This window comes from Equus przewalskii, chromosome 30 (genome assembly GCF_037783145.1).
Source record: "Equus przewalskii isolate Varuska chromosome 30, EquPr2, whole genome shotgun sequence".
Taxonomy (NCBI): domain Eukaryota; kingdom Metazoa; phylum Chordata; class Mammalia; order Perissodactyla; family Equidae; genus Equus; species Equus przewalskii.
In genome coordinates, this window is record NC_091860.1 from 11,367,245 (window position 1) to 11,390,853 (window position 23,609).

The 23,609-nt window shown below is 38.8% G+C and overlaps 1 protein-coding gene across 4 annotated transcripts in view; it reads right to left on the minus strand.

The window, feature by feature from the left end:
* Window positions 1-23,609, minus strand: part of KIAA1217 (KIAA1217 ortholog) — a 705,985-nt gene that overhangs the window by 433,067 nt on the left and 249,309 nt on the right. For all 4 annotated transcript variants that reach the window (XM_070601047.1, XM_070601015.1, XM_070601011.1 and 1 more), the window contains exon 2: window positions 15,563-15,718. The gene's annotated coding sequence lies outside the window, so the exon portion shown is untranslated. The remainder of the gene's footprint in view (window positions 1-15,562; window positions 15,719-23,609) is intronic.

Consider the following 23,609-nt stretch of genomic DNA (forward strand, 5'->3'; position numbering starts at 1 on the left):
TAGACCTTTGCTCTTACATGAAAATTTTATACACATCTTGCTAAATTCCATGCAAAACAAAAACTATTAAAGTTTTCACTGGTCCTAACAAAGAAACGTCCAGGATCAGACAGCTTCACTGGTGAATTGTACCATATATTTAAAGAAGAATTAGTACCAGTCCATGTCAAACTCTTCCAAAAAAGAAAAAGAGGGAACACTCCCAAACTCATTTTACAAGGTCAACATTACCCTGATACTAAAACCAGACAAGGACATAATGAAAAAAGAAAATGACAGGCCAATATTGCGAATGAAAATAAATGTAAAAATCCTCAATGAAATATTAGCAAACCAAATTCAATAGTACACTAAAAGGATCAAACACCACAATCAAGTGGAATTTATTCCTGTGATGCAAGGATGGTTCAACATTTGCAAGTCAATCATGATGATACATCACATTAACAAAATGAAGGATAAAAATCCTATGATCATCTCAACAGAGGCAGAAAAAGTACTTGAAAATGTTTAACATCCTTTCATGATAAAAATTCTCAACAAACTGGGTATAGAGAGAACATACCTCAACATAATAAAGGCCACATGTGACAAGCCGATAGCTAACATCATATTCAATTGTGGATAGTTGAAAGCTTTTCCTCTAAGATCAGAAATAAGACAATGACAGCCACACTCTCCACTTTTATTCAACATAGCACTGGAAGCCCCACCCAGAGCACTTAGGAACGAAAAAGAAATAAAAGGCATCCAATTTGGAAATGAAAAAGTAAAACTGTCTCTATTCAGATGACATGGTATTATATAGAAAACTCTAAAGACTCTACCAAAACGCTGTTAGAACTAACAAGCAAATTCAGTAAAGTCACAGGATACAAAATCAATATACAAAAATCAGTTGCATTTCTATACACTAACAATGAACTATCAGAAAGAGAAATTAAGAAAACAATCGCATTTACAACTGTATCAAAAAGAATAAAATACTTAGAAATAAATTCAACCAAAGGGGTGAAAGACCTTTACACTGAAAACTATAAGACATTGATGAAAGAAAGTGAAGAGGACACAAATAAATGGAAAGATATTCCCCGCTCATATCCACATTACCCAAAGCAATCTACAGATTCTATGCAATCTGTATCAAAATTCCAATGGCATTTTCCAGAGAAATGGAACAAAACAGTCCTGAAGTTTGTATGGAACTGCAGAAGACCCCAAATAGCCAAGCAATCTTGAGAAAGAACAATGCTGGAGGCCTCACACTTCTTGATTTCAAACTACAATTACAAAGCTATAGAAATTAAAATAGTATGATATTGGCATAAAAAACAGACACATTGACTGGTGGAACAGGATAGGGAGCCCAGAAATAAACCCATGCATATATGGTCAGTTGATTCCCAACAAAGGAGCCAAGAATATACAATAGAGAAAGGACAGTCTCTTCAATAAACAGCACCAGGAAAACTGGACAGCCACATGCAAAAGAATGAAACTAGATTCCTATCTTACATCAACTCAAAATAGTTGATCAACTCAAAATAGATTAAAGACTTGAACATAAGACCTACAACTGTAAAACTCCCAGAAGAAAAGAAGGGGTAAGCTCCTTGACACGGGTCTTGGATTTGACACCAAAAGCACAGGCAACAAAAGTGAAAATAAACAAGTGGGTCTACATCAAACTAAAAACCTTCTCTACAGCAAAGGAAATGCTATGGTAGTAATTATTTTGCAATGTAAGCGGATCAAAGGAACACATTGTACACCTTAAACTTTCACAATGTGGTACATCAAGTATATCTTAATAAAGCTGGAAAAAAATTTTTTCATTGGTATTGAATTGAATCTATAGATAAATTTATACTATTGAGTCTTCCTATCCATTAACATGATGTTTCTCTCCACATATTTAGGTATTATATACTGTACTTTTACAATGTTTTATAATATTCTACAAATTACACATCTTTTGCTAAATATATTCCTAAGTGCCTGTTCTTGTTTCTGCTACTGAAAAAGATGTTATTTTAAACTTACATTTTTTGTTTGTTACTGTTATGAGGAAACACAGTTGACTTTAAACAGTTATTGTCATGCTTCTGACATTGATGGAGTAAAAGGAACCAGATTTGCCCTTCCTCTTCAAACAACTAGGAAAACAGACAAAATATAAGAAACAATGATTTTCAGACATCGTACAATACACAGCAGAGGACAGTGATTCCTGAGAGAATGCTAACAAGTGAGGTGAGCCCAACAAATGTCCCAGGTTCCTGCCTGGGAGAGTTTCCAGGTCATAGTGAATGGAAGGGACACCCAAACGGAGGCCAGTTGTCAAAGTTCAGGGAGGCAAAGGCATAATTTTCAGGGCAAAATATCATGGGAGGGTGCTACACCGAGTAACAGAAACACCCAGAGTATTTTCTCTGATCACAACAGAATTAAATTAGAACTCATAGCAGAAAGATAGCTGAAAAATCCCCAAAATTTGGAAATTAAACAACAAGCATATAAATAACCCATGAGTTAAAGAAGAAATAACAAGGAGAATTATAAAATATTTTGAACTCACTGAAAGTGAAAACATGACATATAAAAATCTGAGTGATGTTGCTACAGCTTGCTTAAAGGGAAAGTTATAACATGATATATTATAGATATTTTTGCCAGAAAACAAGAAAACTCTCAAACAGTAATCTAAGCTTCCATCTTGAAAAATATTAAATCTAAAATACGACTAAAGAGAAAAGCAATAAAGAACAAAAATCAGTGAAATAGATAAAAAAGCAATGGAGAATAATCAGTGGAAACAAAAGCTAATTCTATGAAAAGATCAATTAAATTTATAATAGTCTAGCCAAGCTAATCGAGAGAAAAAGGAGACTTACACAGATTACCAATAATAGGGATGAAAGAGAGCTCATCACTACATAAAGGAACTACACATGAGTAACTTTGTGACAATAAATTCAACCAGCTAGACGAAATGTACAGATTTCTTTAGAGATATAAACTACCAGAACTCACTCAAGAAGATATAGGTAATATTTCTATATCTATAAAAGAAATTGAATTGGTGATTAAAAATCTTACCATAATGAAAACTCTAGCATGAGATGGTTTCCTTGGTGAATTATACCAAACATTAAAAAAAAAATAATCGAACAAATTTTATCCACACTCTTTCAGAAAATAGAAGCAGTGGAAATATTTCCTAACTCATTCTATGAGGCTGAATTACTATCATAAGTTATAAGAAAAAAAAAACCACTAAAATTTATCATGAACACATATGTCAAAATTTTAGTAAACTAAGAATAAAAGAGAATTTCATTAATCTGATAAAAGATGTCGATATAAAACACAGCTAACGTCTTGATGGTGAGAGACTGCCTGTATCATATTTAGCTTAACAGATGCTGACAAATAGTTTGCCAGAATGGTTGTGAAATTTTACTCTTTGCTCAGCAAAGTATGAGAATTCCAGTTTCTTCAAATGCTCAGTTATACTTGGTATTGAAAGGTAACTTTGTAGCTTGGTCTTACATGGTAGCAATTTTACTAAACTGCTTTACTACTTCTAATAACATACAGATTCTTTTGGATTTTCTAGGTAAATAATCAGCAAATAACGACATTTTTGTTTCTTCCTCTCTAATCTTTATGCCTTTTCTCTTTCTTGTCTTATTGTGATGGCTAAGCTCACTGGTACAATGCTGAAAAGAAATGGTGATAGCATTTGGGTTTTACCTTGAATATAAAGATAATTCTTTTACTATTTAAACAGTAATTAAAATATTTGCTATAGGTTTTTTATAGATATTCTTTTTTGAGTTTAAATATGTTTCCTTTAATTCCTAGCTGTTGAAAGTTTTCCCTATGAATGATTGCTGAATTTTATAATATGCTTTTTGTTTATTTTTATTTTTATTTTATTTTATTTTTTTTAAAGATTGGCACCTGGGCTAACAACTGTAGCCACTCTTTTTTTTTTTTTTTTCTGCTTTATCGTGCCTTTTTCTTTTGAGATTTATTTGCTTTACTTTTTATTTTTGAAGGCATCTTGATTGAATATAATCCACTATCTTCTCAAATCTGTTCTGCCCTGATTTTATATTATTTCCTAGGTCAGGATATGACAAACTATGGCCAATGGGCCAAATCTAATCTGCTGTCTTTTTGTAAATAAAGTCTTACTGAAAAACAGTCAGGCTCATGTGTTTACATCATTATCTATGGCCGCTTTTGCACTGCAATGACAGAGTTGAGTATTTCTGACAGAGACCCCATGGCCCACTAAGCCTAAAATATTTACTATGTGATCTTTTACAGAAAAAGTTGCCTGCTCTTGTCCTGCACCTCCAATTTGACATGGGTTCTATGTTCCCCATTATATTTTCTTCATCTTTAAACCCTTCTTTCAGATTTACTCCTCTTTGCCCAAGTGGCATTCTTAATCATTACTATTAATTTATCTTCCAGTTCATATATTCTTTCTTCAATGAGTCTAATCTGATGTGTAAAGCAGTTTCTAATTTCAATTACTATATTTCTCATCTCCAGTTTAATTTTTTTCAAATTTCAGTTTCATGTTATGTAACTTTCTGTTACTTGTCATGTAACTACATGCTTTTAGTTTCTTGAACATATTAAAGAAATAAAACATTATATATTCCCAGTATAAAAATTACAGTTCCAAAATTCTTCACTTTTTTATTTCTCTTGGTTTTTCCTTGTGGTACCTTATTTCCTTGTGTTTGGTAATTTTTGTTTGTGAGCTCATGTTCCTTGGGAACTTTTTTTAATGTGAGGCTTAAGTTTAAAATGCATTCTCTCTGAAAGGATTTGCATTTCTCTTGTCTCAGCTGGGACACTCGATGCTACTTTGAACTCAAATTTTGCCCCTTTTTTGGCTATCATGGTAACTTGGTAGGGTTGAGCTTAGTCATTTTGAAGGCAGGTATTTTCTCTTTCCTGCTCCTCTCAGAGTGAAGGCTGAGGCAAGCAATTATCTCCATTAACTCTCTATGAAATGTGCATTTTTAAACACTGATCCTCTTTCTTGCTTTTTATCTATATCTCCAATCTATCCTCCCACTCTGCTCTGGTCCTAGGTTGTGTTTCTTGAGCCCTGAGTATGGACTATATGCTAGCAGCAGTAGAGGATTCCAGAATATAAAGTCATAGTTCTTCATTGCTCTGGTAATTATATTTAACATTTCCCAAGGACTCACTATGTGGGTTTTAAATACTTACTACTCTCAGTGCTTTTGATATATTTTATCATGAGTGATTCTTATAGCAAATACTCAGCAAATACAGGGAAACACCCCAGAGTAAATGCCTGCCCTTCCATGGAACTACAATTTCATATAATTTCTAGCTTTTCCAGGAATTCTTTCACTTTCATAACAGCTCGGGAATACATAAAAAAAGTTAGGTGTTTTATTTTATCCAGGATATTAGGTATCCTATATTAGGAGGCATTTCACTTAAAATTTAGCACATCCTATTGCTTAAATGGAAAAATATAGGGTTAATTTAAGCCGATATGTCACTTTTCCAGATTTATTTACATTTTAAGGTGGATTCCTAATTATAAAGAAAAAGATTATGTCTTAATGTTGGCATCAGTGTGGAACTGGAGGAAATATACTGGGAAAGGATTCTTACACAGAAGTAGAAGGCTCTGTACTTCACCAATCAAAAGTATTCATTATTTCTTTTAGCAAACGTTTATTGTGACCTGCTGTGGGCAGGACTGTATGCTAGCAGCAGTAGAGGATTCGAGAATAGAAAGTCATAGTTCTTCATTGCACTGGTAATTATATTTAACATTTCCCAAGGACTCACTATGGGGGTTTAAACGCTTACTACTCTCAGTGCTTTTTATATATTTTATCACGTGTGATTCTCACAGCAAATATATAAGGTATGTCCTTTAGTTACTATGCTTATTTTTAAATGAGGAAACTGGAGTACACGGAGGTTAAATAATTAGGTTAGGTAAATAGCCAGTAAGTAACGAAACCTGGATTCAAATCCTTCCAGTCTGACTGCAGAGCCAACGTTCTTGACCATGATATGATACTATAGGATACGATGTTACATGATACTAGACTACACTATCCTATTATGTGTGAGAAGCTGGAGTCTAATAGGAAGATAGTAGAGACAATATTTAGAAAGAACAAAGACTACAGTAGCTCCCCCTTATCCATAGATGATACATCCCAAGACCCCCAGTGGCTGCCCGAAACTGCAGATGAACCCTATATGTAATATGCTTTTTCTTATGAACACCTATGATAAAATTTAATTTAGAAATTAGGCACAGTAAGAGATTTACAATAACTAATAATAAAATAGAAGAATTATAACAATATACTGTAATAACATTTATGTGAATGTGGTCTTTTGCTCTTTCAGTCCAAACCTATTCCTGAATGGGTGTACACATCCCTCACATGCAGCAAACAGCTTGGTGTCACGCGTTTCACGGGATCCCTTGCTCAAGTCTTTGTGTAGGCTCAATGCCTTCTGGCGCAACATGCTGCCGTCAGTTGGAACACGCTTTCTGTTCATGTCTTCCACCCACAAATCTAATGCCTTTTTCATCTTATCTAAGTACTTATCACGCACTGTGGCCATCACTTCTGCAGTTTGAGGCACGACAGCAAAACTAGTGCGATTTTTTTTTCTTTCTTCACAATTTCACAGGAAGAAGATTCATTCTTACTGTGGATCTTAGCAACCTCAACATACAATTTCTTTTCTTTCCTTGTTAAGTCGAGAACTTTCACCTTTTCACATAAAGGAAGCACTTTATGGCTTCTCTGTGGCATATCTGAATTGCCAGCATCACTACAGTTGTGCTTTGGGGCCATTATTAAGTAAAATAAGGGTGTCTTGAACACAAGCACTGCAACTCCACAACAGTTGATCTGATAACCAAGACAGCTTCTAAGTGACTAATGGATGGGTAGGATATACAGTGTGGACACACTGGACAAAGGGATGATTCATGTCCCAGGTAGGACAGAGCAAAACGGTGTGAGATTTCATAATGCTGCTCAGAACAGCATGCAATTTAACACTTATGAATTGTTTATTTCTAGAATTTTCCACTTAATATTTTCAGACTGTGGTTGACCCTGAGTAACTGAAACCCTGGAAAGAGAAACTGCAGATAAGGGAGTACTATTGCACAGGGAAATATTTGCTAAATGTCACTGTAACAGCATAGATAAGAGGATCACTACAGGGCGTGGTGAGATGATCAGGGAAGCTTTTTGAAAGACTTGGAACTTTAGCTGTGCTCAAGACCAACCGCAACCGCATGCTGAGGAACATAAATTAGGGCATCAAATGGTGGCTTTTTTCTCTTATAATAAACACTTAACCCCATTTAATGGCATGCTAAGAAATAAACTGAGCATACTAGAAAGTTCAAAGCTTTATTATCTCTGTAGAATCAAGAAAGCACATTCTGTTTCTTTTCCCCATGGTAACAGAAAGACAAGAGTTACCAGAACACCTTGAAGTTACCCTGTGGCCTTAGGACTAAATTCTGATTAAAGAAAGAGAGAGAAAGTTATCTTGCTATTTCTAGGCCTGGCCATAGATTTCCCAAACAATCATACAAACTCTTTCTCTTTCACTTAGACCAAGGAAGATACGGGATAGAAGAAATCATCTAAGGAGAACCCCTCAAAGAGCCATCTGACTCTTGTGTAACTATGACACGAGCAATACATGAATCTTTATTGTTTTAAACTACTGAGATTTTGACGTTTCTTGTTATCGCAGTGAGTTTTAATTACCCTGACTAACGAAACAGATGTGAATGCAGACCAGCAAAATCATTGCACAGTCCTTTATAGATGGTGTCTTGGAGGATTCAGAAAAGTGTCTTTGTAGCCCTCAAAATTTCCTTTTCCCTCATTGTTTCCTATCTTTTACTTTGTTGGTTGTAGGGATTTTCAAGAGTGACGAGGTCCTTTGTATGATGGTCAAAAGAAAATGACATTTTGCTTAGGACAAATTGACAATTATATACCATTTTAGGGTCAACATTCATTATAACAACAATATTATTATAATAGCTGATATTTATCAAACAATTTGCATTAATTTGTTCTACATATTTTATGTGCCTTATTTTGTTTAATTTTCAAAAATATTTAAGATGGGTATGATTATTACTTGTTGGCAACAATTCAATGTGGTTTTAACACTGCTTTAAAAAACTCCTAGTGCTCAAAATGTTTTTCAATCGCCTAGGAAAAAATAGTCCATTTTTCGTATGTGAAGATACAACTTGGCTATATTTCATCAGCACTGATTTTTCCTAAAGTTTTGAGAATCTTTCCTGAAATATCAAAAAAAACTTTTCCATCAGACTTGAGGTTTCTAACTGAAGCTCAGGAGTTAGATGCTGTATTGATCTAATATACCATTAAGTGGCAAAATGGTACAATTTGTCATGTCCACATGGAATTATGGGAAATTCTCTCTACTGCTTGGGGTCCCTGTGTATACTTTCTCGTTTCTTCACATAACAGACCAATGCTAGAGGAGCTCTCATTTCAGTCTTTTGTTTCCAACAAGCAAATGCATGTAAACAAGCAATTATTTTTGAAGTAGTGTACTTTCTCTTACACTGTTTAAAGTAATGATTTGTATATTTCAGACTGTAAACTCTATTTTCTGCCTATAAAACAAATTATCTTTTGCAAAAATATGAGAACACATAGTTTCTCTAAGTTAGCTAGTAAAACTCTCTCTCTTGCCACAGCGTATTAAGTAGGTTATTAAAATCCATTAACTTAAGTGCATGCAAGTACTGCTGGCTTAAGAGAAACATTTCTACAGATACTATTTATCCCAAATCAAAATTGTCTTTTCTGGGTAGCCATGAAACAAAGAGTCATGACCTTACACGAGACAGGAAAAACAAATAAACAAAACTCAATTTGTGTAAAAACAGTGTCATTACGCTCTGCAGAATGTATTGGCATCTTACCTACTGCTTCTCAGGAAAATAAAACAGATGACATTTTACACACATTAATTTTCCTGTTCTATACTTCAGTGGGAGGAGGATGTTGAATACTTTAAGACAGTGCCACATCCCATGGTTAAGAGCATTCTCGTGGTACTGACTCTCAGTTTCACTATGATCTCACCCATTTTTTCTTCTACCATCAGGTTTCTCTCTTCAGCTTCTTCCTCCGCCTCCATCTCCCACCCTTATGGCAACCCTTGCCATGGCCAATGGCCAAGTTTCCCTTCTCTGCCTACATTCCATTACCAGCTTCCCTTTCTTGGCCTCATATATAAAATTCACTGGATTCTCATCTGGTCTACATAACTCCTGACTCTTTCGAAACCTAGTCCCAAACATAGCAGGACATTTCTGAGTCACAGTTGAGATGATAAGTAAAGACCATCTACACACAACACAGCCACTCAAGTAAGCAGACGGCACAGAGCTTTCAATCAAATACAGCCAATTTTTGTTTTTTCAGTAGTTAAGTTCTATAATATCTGTGCCAACACTGAATTAGCGGATGCTGGACCGCTGCTCCTAGGGGAAATACAGGGTTTGATTCGTGAGAGCCTCTGGTCACAGCATTTTCATCAACTGATCGTCAATACCTAACTTTGCCTCATTGTGTTTCTGTTTAAGGACACGCTATTTAGAATATATTGTTGGTTCATTATCTTGGAACTCATGGCTGACAGCACTATAAGTCAAGCCTGAATGAGGCTTATCTAACACATATTTTCTCTCTAAGGCATGGCACAGCCTTCTTGTGCTTAGAAACGCTGGAGAGAACTTCTGCATTTTGCTCAGGGACCATTTTAAACAGTGAAAGCATCAACACACAGCACAAAAAATGCGAAAAATGTGGCATCAAATAGACCATGAAAAGGATGCTTGTATACAGTATGAGCTGAAACATAGAGGCAGAAGGGCACTGCCTTGTCCCCTCAGCTGGGAACATGCACGCATTTTGCACGACTCAAATTTTTTGCCGCTCTCTTCTGGTCTGGGAATGACTGTGAAAGCGCCAGAAATATTGATTTGGGGATTACAAATAAATTTTAGTGAGGAGACAAATTTGCAAGTATAGAATCTAGGAATAATGAGGACTCACTCTATTTCAATCATAAAAATGCTACGGCTCAGGATGCTAACAGTAACCCCCCAAAAAGTTCCCTGTTTTAAAAGGTACATTTTCTGCCGATCGAGGAATGTGGAAATCAGGGACAATTTAATCCAGCTGAAGTTTAAAGTTTTGTTAAAACCGTGTTTAAAAGCCTTAAATTCTCTTGTGTCTACGGGATGCTTCTAAATTACAGTGCATCATAGTGTGCATTATATTCTTCCGAAGTTCGGACTTTTTTCTTTTTAATCCCAGGGCTGCAGGATTCCAGCAACTAAACAGAGAATTTTGTATTGTCTTCAGGGAAATCCCTCATTCAAAGGCACAAAGGAGAATTTCCCCCACTAATCCTGAAGGAAAAGATTACTGTCTTACCATCAAACACTTTGGTTTTCTACGATTCAGGAATTCTTCTCTTACTGCTGTCATTCCATCCTGCCTGATAGTTTCATGCAAAACGGCACTCAGTGAACTTTTGCTTCCTGGCTGACTTTTAGCAGGATCAAGGAAGCCACAGGGTCAGTGGCTGTGGGGAGGATGGGCTCAAAGAAGTCCGCTTCAGAGAACTTCGAGAAGTATAAGCTGGGGTTTCCAGTTGTGAGGTTTGACATGGAACCAAAATCCTGGGTTTCCCTGGCTTGGTTTTCTCTTTAGGATTTACCTCGTGACCCATTCCAATGAGAGTTTAAAACCATGTTTCAAAGTCCTTTATGATGAAGAAGCCTGAAATATTCTCAGAAGGTCAACATGATCCTTTTCACAAGGATTCACGGCAGAACTGCGCCTGGCACCGCCTGTCTGCAGAAACACCTTAGGTCTGCTTTAGATCGCAGAATGGAAACAAATTTTCAAAGTGTTTTTCAAGTTGCCTTTAGATTTTGTTAAATGTTTCTTTCTTTTTTCCTTTTTTGGTCAATGAAATGTCACTGTCAATTCTTCCTGAACATAGAATCACGCATTGGCTACATAGGGAAAGAAAACCCACATGAAACATCCGCCCAGATGTTACGGGAGAAATGCTGGTTTAGAAAAGGCTTTGTTCTGTGGCCGAGGCTGCTCTGCTGCTTCTAGCACATCCATTTTTACTTACACAATTTAATGAATAAAAACATGCTAACCGACAATCCACACGAACAAGCAGATCCCAATTACTGAAAAACAGAACTGCTTCAGCGAGAGGTGAAGAAGGGGGAAAACACCATGAAATGAGTTTAAATAGAGCACTCAGTTGAGAGTTTCATTTTCCCTGTAACTGATTTCTTTGGGTTCAAGAGGAGCCCACAACTTGCTTGAATCTGGTTTCTACAACATTAACATCGAAGCAATAGTACCTGCCGGCTGTCTGCCTCTTAGGGATGGGGGCTCATGTGTATGCTTTGTTGAAGACAATTGCCCAGAAGAAAATAACTCCAACGCCTGGAGGTCCCGTGTGTAATGCTACACGTGCAATACTACACTTAGAGGGCTTTCGTTCGCTTCTGCCTGGCTCACTAGCTGTGTGACCTCGGCCGAGTGACAGCCTGCTGAGGCGAGGTCTTCTCAAGTGCAGACTGAGGATTCCCAAAGTTTGTTATCACATTGGATTGTTACAAGATCTTGATAACAGAATGGATTTACAGGATTTGAGTGCCTTCCATTCAAGAAGTGGTCACTGTTGATTTATTATTTCTGCATCATAATCCCATCTTGTGGTCATTCTGCACTTCCCGTGCCTCCCATCCATGGCCACCTAGAGCCCACACCCCAGGGAGGGCGTGTTTGGGGTGATAGATGCCTCATGAGCAGAAGAACCTGTCCAGGGCCAGCAAAGCAGTCAGGCACCTGAGGGAAAAAGAAGTTAGCAAAATGCAAAGTGTCTTTATTACAACTCAACTGGTTTTAAAGTTTCCATTTCTTTTCAGCAAATGTGTTTTCTTCCTCTCATGGAACGAAGAACATATGTGCTGCCTGGCAGATGATTTCTGCAACTCTTCAAGTCAGGATGAGAGGGGGCTGACTCACAATTCCTTACACTGCACGTGTGAAATCTTTCAAGAAAACTTGGAGGGGCGAAGAGCCACTGGATTTTGGATGATGCTCTCAATTGCTTTCCCATTAAATAGGTAAAAAAAGAATCGATCAATTATTTGCTTCTATTTCTGACCCTTTTGAACTATTTTTTAAGCAGTATGAAGACATGGATTGAACAAGTTAATGACACTGGAAAGAACAGAAAGAAAGTAACATTTGTAGCGTGTTGTAGTGTTCCAATCATCTGAATTATGTGGTCCTGTGGCACCCCTGTGATGTCACTTTATCAATGATAAGGACAAGGGCTCTCAGGGACGACATGGCCACTGAGACTTTATATTGACTCTAATCATTGCGTTCTTTACACTATACTATCTGCCTTACTTTCAAATTTTTTTAAGATTCACAGAGTTCACATAAAGTATGGGAAATCAGAACAAGATTCCTGTTGAAAATAATACATTTGAGAAAATGTTTCTTCAGTTATCACTGCAACTGATCCAGCATGTGACAAGAGTTCTTCCACTAGATATATAGTCCCTGACATCCATGCAAAAAACAGCAGGTCAAGGACCTTGCCTATGAGATATGTTGTATGAAATGTCAGTGATCAAGTCTGAATGTCTATAGACAACACACCAGCACGGCCCACACACAGACAGACTCATTTATTGTCTGGAGTTTTCTTTGAAAAAAAGTATTTTATAACTGTATACAAATTAAAAAAGAAGTCCAACAAGGCTTTTATTGCCCCTGGAAAGGGCAACAGACCTGACTAATTATTTCATTTAAGTGCTTTCTTCATCGCATATTAAGGGAATGCTCCTGGCTGAAGGCCTGTGTGTGCTCAGTGGCGGTTCTAGAAGCCAGAGTGCGACTGTGTGGGTAAGGGAAATGAGAATGGAGGGAAGCTGAACTCGGAGAGGCTCTACCCTGGTCTGAACAGCTGCAGTCACAGAGTGAGGTAGCTCTTTGAGAGCAAAGCTCCCCAGCTCAGAAAACAGAAGCGCTCCAACAGCTCCTGCAACAGAGGCCAGAGGAGGAGCTGGGAGCCAGAAACCCTAACTACAGGCGAAGTGGGAGTGTTTCTGCTTCATTCCAGAACTCAGTTCCAATCCTGGGCTCCCTACTTAATGACTGTGTGACCTTGAGCAAAGCACTTAAACTTTGTGGAGTCCTGTTTCCTTGGGTGTCAGTAGGGACAGCAGCACCTCCCTGGGCATAGTCGGGAGGATTAAAAGGTAAGAGCACTGCACAGCGCGTGGCGCACAGTTGACACTGAATAAATAGTAGTCATTATTTTGTACCATTGTGATTATCCACAATCCCGAGATTGTTAACATCACCAATGCTATAATTTGAAACATATTATACTTTACATTCCAGCAAACTAGTTCAAAGCCTGTTTTTCAAAAACATTATCTAGTTTGAGCTTTAAAAAAAATCCTTGTGTATGTTCTGCTCCGCTTATCAAAGGCTCTCCGTAATGCTTACCCAAGGGTAAGTCAATTACACAGGATACTGTTCTGCCTTCTATCATTCTTCTCGAACCACATTCCACGTGGTAATGGGTCAATTTCTTTACTTCCTTTTCCCTCCTACCACATTCCATACCCTAAAAAGATGCCAGTTAAGTTTTAACCCTCCTTTGCAAGCGAATTTTCATCTCTACTTTTCTTTTAAAAGTTATTTAAAGTAGTTGCAAGTTCTTTTCGTGCCCTCCACCCCCAACCCATGTAACAAAATAATAACAGGAGAAAATTATCTGTGCTGTTGCCAGAGTGCTCCCGCGGAGCACTATGATTTTGTAATGAACTATGCATCCATAAACGGGTTGACTGTTTGATCTCTGGCTGCTTGGACGACTTTAAAGAGAAAGGCATTCCAGTCCAAACCACACAAAGAGAGAGGGACACAGGTTATTTATGGGGGCCCACTGACTCTAAGTTTAGCCTGGCTCTTTCAAGATTCAAATACACACATCATTTTGACTGCCAAAACTGCTCCCTCCCCTTCTGGGGTCTAATGGGGTTGTAGTGTAGGAATGTCTGATCTCTGGCTTCTCCCTGGGGTGAGAAAGGTAGCTGGTTTGGCAGAGAGACAGACACAACAGTATTTATAGAGACAGTAGAAAATCGACTCCATATGCCTGTAAAGGGAAATCAGAGTAAATCACCGGCAGCTAAGAGGACTCCTGAACTCACTTTCTGAGGCTGGTTCAGCTTCTGGCTGAGAATAAACAGGACCTACTAACCAGCTCTCTAGCTGTACAAAATCCAGCATCCACACGCCCTCTTTCATCTGAAGGTGTTCCAACACTGTCACCTTACAGAAAGAGGAGAAATGCCCTCTTTGGTTCCTTGAATTCAGAAGCTGTTTTGCAAGTATGACTGTTGCCTGACTCAGCGAACTTCCTGTGTCAGAGCTGGTGCAAACATGGAAGCCAGGAATTCCTGATTCTGAAGTTGTTAAAGCTGAGTTCAATGACTTCTTGTCAGTGATTCTCAGATGGTGATCTCTTTGGTGCTCTGCAGTGTGGCTGAGCGTTGATTCGCGCTGCTCACCAAAGCAAAATCCAAGTTGAATCAAGACTGTCCTGGAATAGGATCTATCTATTCTCTTTCCTATCTTCCTCTGGATCAAATACCAAAATTTGACAATGTGATGTTGAAATGGCGAGGGCTGCACGAGGACCTCTGTAACGGGAGAAAACTCAAAATGGAGATTCCTTTTATTAGTATAAGATATCAAACTGGTGGATTTATGATCAGAACTTGGGCCAAATGAATACAGCTATAGCTGAGAGGCAGTCTGGTCATCCCACCATTCCAGATGCTTGAGGCCACCTACAAAGGCTGATCTGGGCAAAGCCAAAGGATCTCGACGAAATTGCCAAATTTATTTTGCCACTTTTGTGGGATCCTGACTTGGACTGTTAATTTTGATTCACTCTATTCACTCCGTAGACAGAAAGTCATCAGACACCTACACAGGTCCACATATCATTTGCCAAAAGTTCATGTTTTTTGAGCATTCTCTCATTCTTTGGTCATCATGATGGCTTCAAGCCAGAGTCTGAACATAAAGACAAGCATAGACGTGAAAATAAAACATGGCCTGAGAAGTAACACATATGTCAATGGTGCTGCCTGCGAACTCAAGGAAGAATGGCTAAAAAAACAAAACAGCTGCATCTCAGAACAAATACACATTGGGGGAAAATCGCATGGCTCGACTCAGGCACTTGGTTCCACAGGATTCGGGGAGGCAATCAACAGAAGCCAACTTTCACAGATAGGACTTTAGCTCATAATTCATTCACTGTCAAGATGACAAATGATCATTTTATGATTTAATAAAAAGATAGGGCTTACCTAAAAAGAAGGTGAGGAAGAGGAGTGCTCCATGGAGAAGCAGCACAGTCTTTTGAGGCGACACCCAGGGACTCTGGGTTGGGGCTCCAGCTCTGTCTCCAGGACAAGGGAGCTCACAGCGCAATCAGTCTGAATTTAGGATCTCAGTCTCTCCATCTGTAAAATACAAATAATGATGTCATTGTTTCCACCAAGTAACTGCAAACGGAGTAATTAGGAATTCATGCTGATTAAAAAACAAGGAAGGGGGCCAGCCCAGTGGCGCAGTGGTTAAGTTTGCACTTTCTGTTTCGGCGGCCCAGGGTTCGCTAGTTTGGATCCCAGGTGCAGACCTATGCACTGCTTGTCAAGCCATACTATGGCAGGTGTCCCACATATAAGGTAGAGGAAGATGGGCACAGATGTTAGCTCAGGGCCAGACTTCCTCAGGAAAAGAGGAGGATTGGCGGCAGTTAGCTCAGGGGTAATCTTCCTCAAAAAAACCAAAAAACACAGGAAGGAGTAGGAGTAAAATGCATACCTAATATGCAGCACAGAATGCATGGTGATCACACCTGTGCTTCTATATAGGATACCTAAATTTAGAGATTTTTAACTTCCAGTTTTCCGCAAAACATCAGTTGGACATTACAGAGGAAGGTAAACACATTAAACTAGACCAACCATGATCATAAGAGCAAGCTGATGGAATTGGGGGTGGAAGGAAATCAGGAGAAGCCAATAGAGAATCGAAACGCTAAATGAAAGGCTGAACCATCCCCATTAGCCTCTCTGCTCCTTTGTCAGGGAGTGACCGGGCAGCTGCAATTGCTGTATCATTTGAAGAGCCTGCTACACAGAAATGCCTGGATTCCATATGCTGGACCACATGGGAAACAATGGGCTTGAGGATGGGTAGGGGAGGCTGGGCCACTGATGAACATGAGTTTCCCAACATAGTGATTTTGAAATTATGGATGAGGCTGAGAGGCACCTCTTCTGCAGAGGAAGGTTCTAGATCACCGAGGAGCCCCAGAAAACTGAGCTTGACATTGCAATCTGCCCCTACCGTCAGCAGATTGCATGCTGCCAGAAGCTGTGGGGAGTTCAGCTGATGCTAGTGAACGGAGCACACACAGAATAGTACAACCCTTTAGAACAATGTTGCCCCAGATGGAAATCTGTTTATATCAATGCTTCTTAAGATCCAGAGAAATACATTTCTAAGTGGAAAAAAAATCATGGATGAAACTATGAAAAAAAGTCTTTGAACCCAATTAAAGTGTGTCACAAACACATTGAGTGTTGACCCTAAAATAGGCATGTTATTAAAATTTGAACTATGCCCCAATTAAAATATATCACAAAGATATTATTGAGTTTTGACCCTGGAATAGCCATGTTATGAAACTTTTAAAATATTGGCTATGTCCATACAATTTAGATTATTTCTTGCGCTGAGATCAATTAGTTATCAATGCTATTATAATGGAAAAGAGTCCTCCACTCGGCTAATCTACATTCCAGGTTCTCGTGCTGACTCCCCTACTACCTCATCATGAAACTTTATGCACATTCTTACCCACTCTGAGTTCTTCCTTTGTTTAATACTTGTGACAGCATTTCCTCCACTCACCATGTTAAGTTCCTCCAGCCACTGAATGACAAAAATTATGAAATGCTGAAAATTGAAAATCGCTATGCCAACTCACTGGCACCTTAATAAAGCACACTACTGAGCCCATGAGTGTCACTTTAAATGCCACCGACAACTCTCTGAGAAAAGCAGACTCGATCCCCCATCGCTCACAAGGAAAGAGAGCCTCCAGATTAAAAATTCCATTCCCAGCGAGGAGTGGGCCCAAGTTGAACCCAGGTCAACCTAACTTCAAAGTCTGGGATCCTTCCACTTACACAAATCGCTAACCAGGCCAACGAATGATTATTTTACTAAATAAAATATTTTCCACATAGCTATTTGATTGCTTTATTAATAAAGACAATAATTAGCTTATATTGAGTGACAACCATAAGGTCCCCCCCACTAGGTCACATAATCATCATGATAAGCCTATGAGTGAGGCATTCTTAGCCTCATTCTACAGATGAGCATGCTGAGGCTGTGCACAGAGGTTAAATGAGTCATCCACAATCACCTCGTAAGTGTCAGAGCCTGATCTCAAACTCATGTCAGCCTAATTCTAGAGCACATTCTCTCAGTGGCTACCTGGTTTCTGTATTTGTGAGAGTTTACAATTCTGTGTGAATCAGTTTACTGTTTGGGACAAAAAGTCCCAAGTTGTTCCCAACATCTCCCCCTTTTCCTTGAGTCCCGTCATCCAACCATTCCCTTCCGGTCTCCAGCGACACCACACCAGTTTCCCCGTCCACCCTAGTTCTGAGGTTCACGGCCCTACCTCCTCACAGGATTTGCCCAATTCTATCCCTTTTCCAAATATTGGTATTAGTCTTTTCTGCTCCTCTTCCCAGAAACCTTTGTCCCAGTGGCTGCCATTTCTCTCTCCCTTCCCCTTCCTACTCATACCACCGCATGTGCGAGAAAAGAAGGGCAATATGAGAAAGTCATAGATGAGCAAACAGACAAATCGTGTGTGAACAGAGCAGATGTTGCAACAGGACAGGAAAATACATCCTGAATTGTTTGCTGGTCACTGGGTATTGCTGAGAAGTAATAATGATAATAAGCCATTGCTTGGAGATCTTTGTAGAAAAGTTCTATAGGGTCTGGGGCCAGCCCCTTGGCCAAATAGTTGAGTTCACGTGCTCTGCTTCAGTGGCCTGGGGTTCACCGGTTCAGATCCTGGGCGAAGACCTATGCACCGCTCATCAAGGCACACTGAGGCTGTATCCCACATAGAAGAACTCGAAGGACTTACAACAAGGATATACAACTATGTACCGGGGCTTTGGGAGAAAAAAAAAATGGAGGAAGATTGGCAACAGATGTTAGCTCAGGGCCAATCTTTCTCATCAAAATTTTAAAAAAGCATAAAAGCATACAAAAAACAAGTTCCATGGGGTCAAATCTGGTGAATTCAGACTAATTGGGGCAGGTAATTAAAAAGAGTATTATAATATATTTTCAAATAGTTACAGTTTTACTTATTTCACACAAACAGAGTAACTGCGGTTACTCTACTAAAATTGGCCAAGTGGAAATTCTTACTGATTTTGTTATAATGAATGAATAAGAATATTTGCAATCACTGGATTGTTAAAAAACAAATGAGTACCTTCAAAATACTGGATGTTACCTGAAAATCTTGTCTTTGATAAAATAAAAAGGCCCCTGAAATATTTTGAATATTGCTACCCAGTTTGTAAGATTTTGGAAGAGAGAGTTTACTTAGTAAATATTAACTTCAAACCAACTGAACGTCAAATTATTTCAAAATTGAAAGACTTTGAGATAAGAGAAATATGAAAACTACTGAGTCTGAATGAATGAAATCTTATTAACTGCAGCAAATTACTATTAGTAGCAGAATTATGGAAAACATCCTGTGATTCAGAATGGCATGTTGATCACCAGAGGGTTATTCTGTGCCAGCAAAATCTTTATGAGAAAATCAATTGTGAAACCCACCCCTTTTTGCAACAGAATTTCTCCCTCTGGTCCTCTGGCTACCAGTCAAATCTTCTCATCTGAGAAATCCAAACTGGTTGCATAACTAGATGGAACACAAGAATGCAAGATGAGATTTTTCCTAAATGTGAAACAGTTGGTGACATTCAGAATTAAAGAAATATGATTTGAAGAGTATAAGGGTCAAGGGGTCTGGTTAATTTGGTTCCTATTAAAAAGCATTTAAACCCTTTGCTGGTTATTGCTGGTTTAATGTGAAGCAAGGGTGACCTGTGAAGCTGAAGAAATGACATCGCCCCCTACAACATGCACGTTGTATTCCTCAATGCTTGAGGCCAATGATGGAAAGGTATACTTTTACTGAGTTGGACTAAAAAAGTCTTCAATGCAAGAAATTATTACAATATATTAGCCATGCTTAGAATGGTGTTCTGAACTCTGTAGTAATCTTAATAAATCTGCAGAGGGCATATGGAATTTTTATTAGGCAGAGTCTTCTAATACATTTTCCCTCTGCAATGAATATGGGGGACTGGGGAGAGAGGTAAGGGGAGTTGTCCAAAATCCAAGGTCTCTTTCCATTGTTAGGAAATTCTGTCTGATATATAGACTCGTTGAGAGAACCTGTCCCTTCATCCTCCAATCTAGGGAAGCTGAAAGAGTCAGATCCTTCTCAGGTTTTTCTCTCCCCTTCCCCCATCACTTTTCAGCAGTCCTGGTAGCCAGGGTCCAGGCAGGTGACCTGGGCTCCTCTTTAAACCCCAAGGGAACGACTCAAACTCAACAGGATGTTTAGATGGAGTGGTGGTGGCAAAGGAGGGCAGTGACCTTGCACTGGTCACATTGCTCCCCATCCTTTATGATCAGACCCTACCCAGTTATGCCCATGGTCCAAGCCTGGCCACAGCTACTCAGAGTCTGTCAACCTCAGTCTCCTGGCTCAGCTCTGCTTCTGTTTCTCACAATTAGGAACTCTCCCAGAGCAAATACACAGCCTTCATCTTGTTCTTTTGAATCTTCCTGTACAAATCAACCAATAAACTAAACATAGCAAACACCACCAAAGACACATCCAACAATGCAATCCACTTCCTCTGTATTCTCATTTTAAGATGAAATGCAGTGTTTCCTATCAATTGTTCAATATTAGCGGCTACAAGAAAAGTAGAAAAAATAGGAAAAAATTATATATGGTTATTTTAGTGATAGAGCTAGTCTCAGAAATAAGAACATAACTATCCCAATGAGAGAGATTCAATTTTGGATATTTGAATACATATGAAATATACTGTCTGTTATACTGTAACTCAGTCAATGCCTTTTTCTCTTGGACATGTTTCTAGAATCTAAATAACGACCCTTAGTCAAACATTGAATCTTGAACTCGCATTCAGCTCGGAATTGTTTTTAAGTCAGTAACCTTTCTCCATTAGAAATGTGCTGGTCTTTTGCTCACAGAATACAAGGCTTTTCATTGTAACATGAAGGCCCTCTGCTTATGACAGTTCTTTGCTGGTCCACAGCATCATTGCGACCTTTTATAAAGCTCCAGTTCCCCAACCAATACTCCCTTGTTGTTCAGAATTCAATTCAGAAAGCAGTGTCATGGAAACTCAACAGGCCTTTCAACTGTATCAAACATAGTCGAAAAACTGAAGAGCATGGGAAAGCACCCTAAGATTTATCCAGAGACATGGCCTCCTCTGGCTGTTGGCCCCAGGGCCTTGTCTACAAAGTGGGGAAGCACTGCAGGTATGGGCAGAGCACAGCTTTCTCTCCATCTGTCTCTCATGCAATCATACCGGCACTGGGAGGAAGACAGACGTTGGTAAGAGAAACAGGGTCCTGGAAGTAGGTTCTGTGGGGAAAAAAATACATGGCCACTGACGCCTGAAGTTGTGGATTGAGATCAGATCATCTCTTGGGGTTCTTTTCTGTATTGAGGTATGATTTTCTTGAATTAACATTTTAGACATAAAGGTATTTCAGGATATGGCCAGACTGCAAAGTACATAAAAGCCAGAAAGTGGATCACAAAGAAAGAAAAGCACCAGGGAAAGAACATTTGTTTGAAGACTTTGGTAAGGTTAAGCCTTTTTTTTTAAAATACAAATGAACTTAGTCATGTTTGACGGCAAAGGAGAAAGATCCAAATGGAGGATAAAACTGAAAATAGTTGAAAGTTCCTAGGGGGCTGGTATGGATGGGATCCAGAGCACTGGCAGAGGGACTGGTTTTAAAAGAAAATGAAAGCATCCCCACCCCACCCTTTCTCATAGCTTCAGGGAACCAGGAGCAAAACCAGTCAATGTCCCCAAATGTTACTCCAGCTATGAGCATGGCTTTCCCCTCCCTCCATCCTCCACCAGCCCCTGTATCTTCCATGCAATCAGATTAGTGCTGGAAGGAAGAGAGGCAGGAGAGAGAAACAGGGCCCCGGCAATAGGTTCTCTGGAAGAAAACAGATGGCCACTGATGCCCGAAGCCTTTAATTCCCTCCGTGAATGGAATGCCACGGAAACCCTGTCTGACAGTCCGGGGCCTGAGCCTGTTAAGTCTGTATATCTGGAATTAGATATAAAGTATATGTTTGACTTCCAAGGAGTAAAATGAATTGTCATGGTAGAGAAGTCTTCCTATAGTAAATATTATCTTGAAGCTTTCCAGCTTGAGCTCTCCCTTATAACTACCAACCACAAATTATTTTTATAATAAAAATGAGCTCCCAGAACAAACTAATTACATGGGAGAGCAACTCGCACTTCACTGCAGTTTTCAAAATATTTTTTTTCCATCAAATATGAGTTAGCCAAAGTAATTAGAAAAAACGATCAGCAAAGCTCTTTATTGAATATGGATCCAATTCATTTAAAAACATAAAGCATTTCTTTTGAAAATGGCTTTAAACCCACATTTTCTTTCAAGCAATAATCTATTTTGCCCTCCAAGAATAGCTTTTGGGGGACACGTGGTAATCTGAGAGAATGTAACTCTTCTCCTGAAGTATTACCAAATTCACTTTTCTTTTCATGATAGAACTTTCTGGAAGTAAGTAGAAAGTCTTGAAATGTGGCAGCTTCTTCCTGAGAGTGCATGAAAGAATAAATTGCTGAAATCCCAGCACGAATCATCTGTAGGTGAGACTTGAGAATTACTTCTAAATTTGAAAAAGGTTAGACGACTAAGCTATGCTGTTTTTCAATTCTCAGGTAACACGGGGCTTCTAAGAGATAACAGTAGGCTCTGAAGGCATTTGCATCTATTCTTCCTGTCTTTACATGTAAAAATATTTTGGATGCTTAGGAGTAAACAAGAATAAAATCCATCTGACGGAAATTACATTTTCCCATGTGAACTACTTTAACTTTAGTTGGAAAGGCCACAATGTATCTTGAGTTTCAACTAGCATCTTTCTTCATTCTTTTGTATTCTAGACGCTCAGACTTCTAGAAAAATTTGACCGCTAAGAAACCACAAAGAACAAAAAACAAAAAATAACAAAGATGAAAGTTAAAATTCATTTTTGAATGTGCTAAATTTTTATTTTATGCATAGTTGAGATAAAATTGCTTAGTGGTTATTTCCTATTATTTCATGATTATTATTTAAGTCTTCACGAAAATGCAGCTACTAAGCACTTTGGTGTGGCTATTAGTAGTTTCAAGGGAACCAGCTGATTTTTTTCTCCACCATTCCTTCCACAAACATTTATTGTGTGGCTACTTTGTGCCAGGGACTCTGCCAGCTCTTGGGGACACAGTAAAAAAGAAAATAGCCTGGTTCCTGCTTTTATGCTCTCTAGTGAGGAGAAAGCCATTGCAAGAGGTACTGGTCCAATGCCCTCCATCTCTTGTAAGGAAATTGTCTCTTTCCTACATAATAAAATTATTTTATCCCTATTTTCCCCAATCCCTATACCTTCCCCATCACCCTAAGGCAAGAAGGGGAGCAAGCACTGTAATAACTTGATTTTAGCAGACCTTGCTTCCTCAACATAAAAATAAGACACTTTCTAAATGTCTTTGAAATGATCATGTCTCTACTTCACATAAAGGCAAGGAGGGCTGGGGGACATTCTAGGAGCTTCTGGACATATTCTGAGGATGGAGGTGAGCAAAAGAGGGAGGGCCAGGGGCTCTTTCTCTCTGAAACAGGACACATGCCCCCTTTGCTAGGGCTTCGCATCAGCATTGCAATACCAACTTGAATTTGCAAAATATATTTCCATCATTTGTGACATTAATCACAGCATCCCAGTGAGATGGACCATTTTATTACCTCCCTGTTACTCCAGAGAAAAAAGAAACAAGAGGTTAAATGACTTTCCCAAAGTCAATAATAGACCTGGGACCAGGATTCAGAGTTTATAAATCCCCATCCTGTGCTGAGCGCTCTCAACCATACGCTTAACCTTGCCAAAAAAGAAGGGCTCGATTTTGCTGTTTAACTAATTAGAATTAA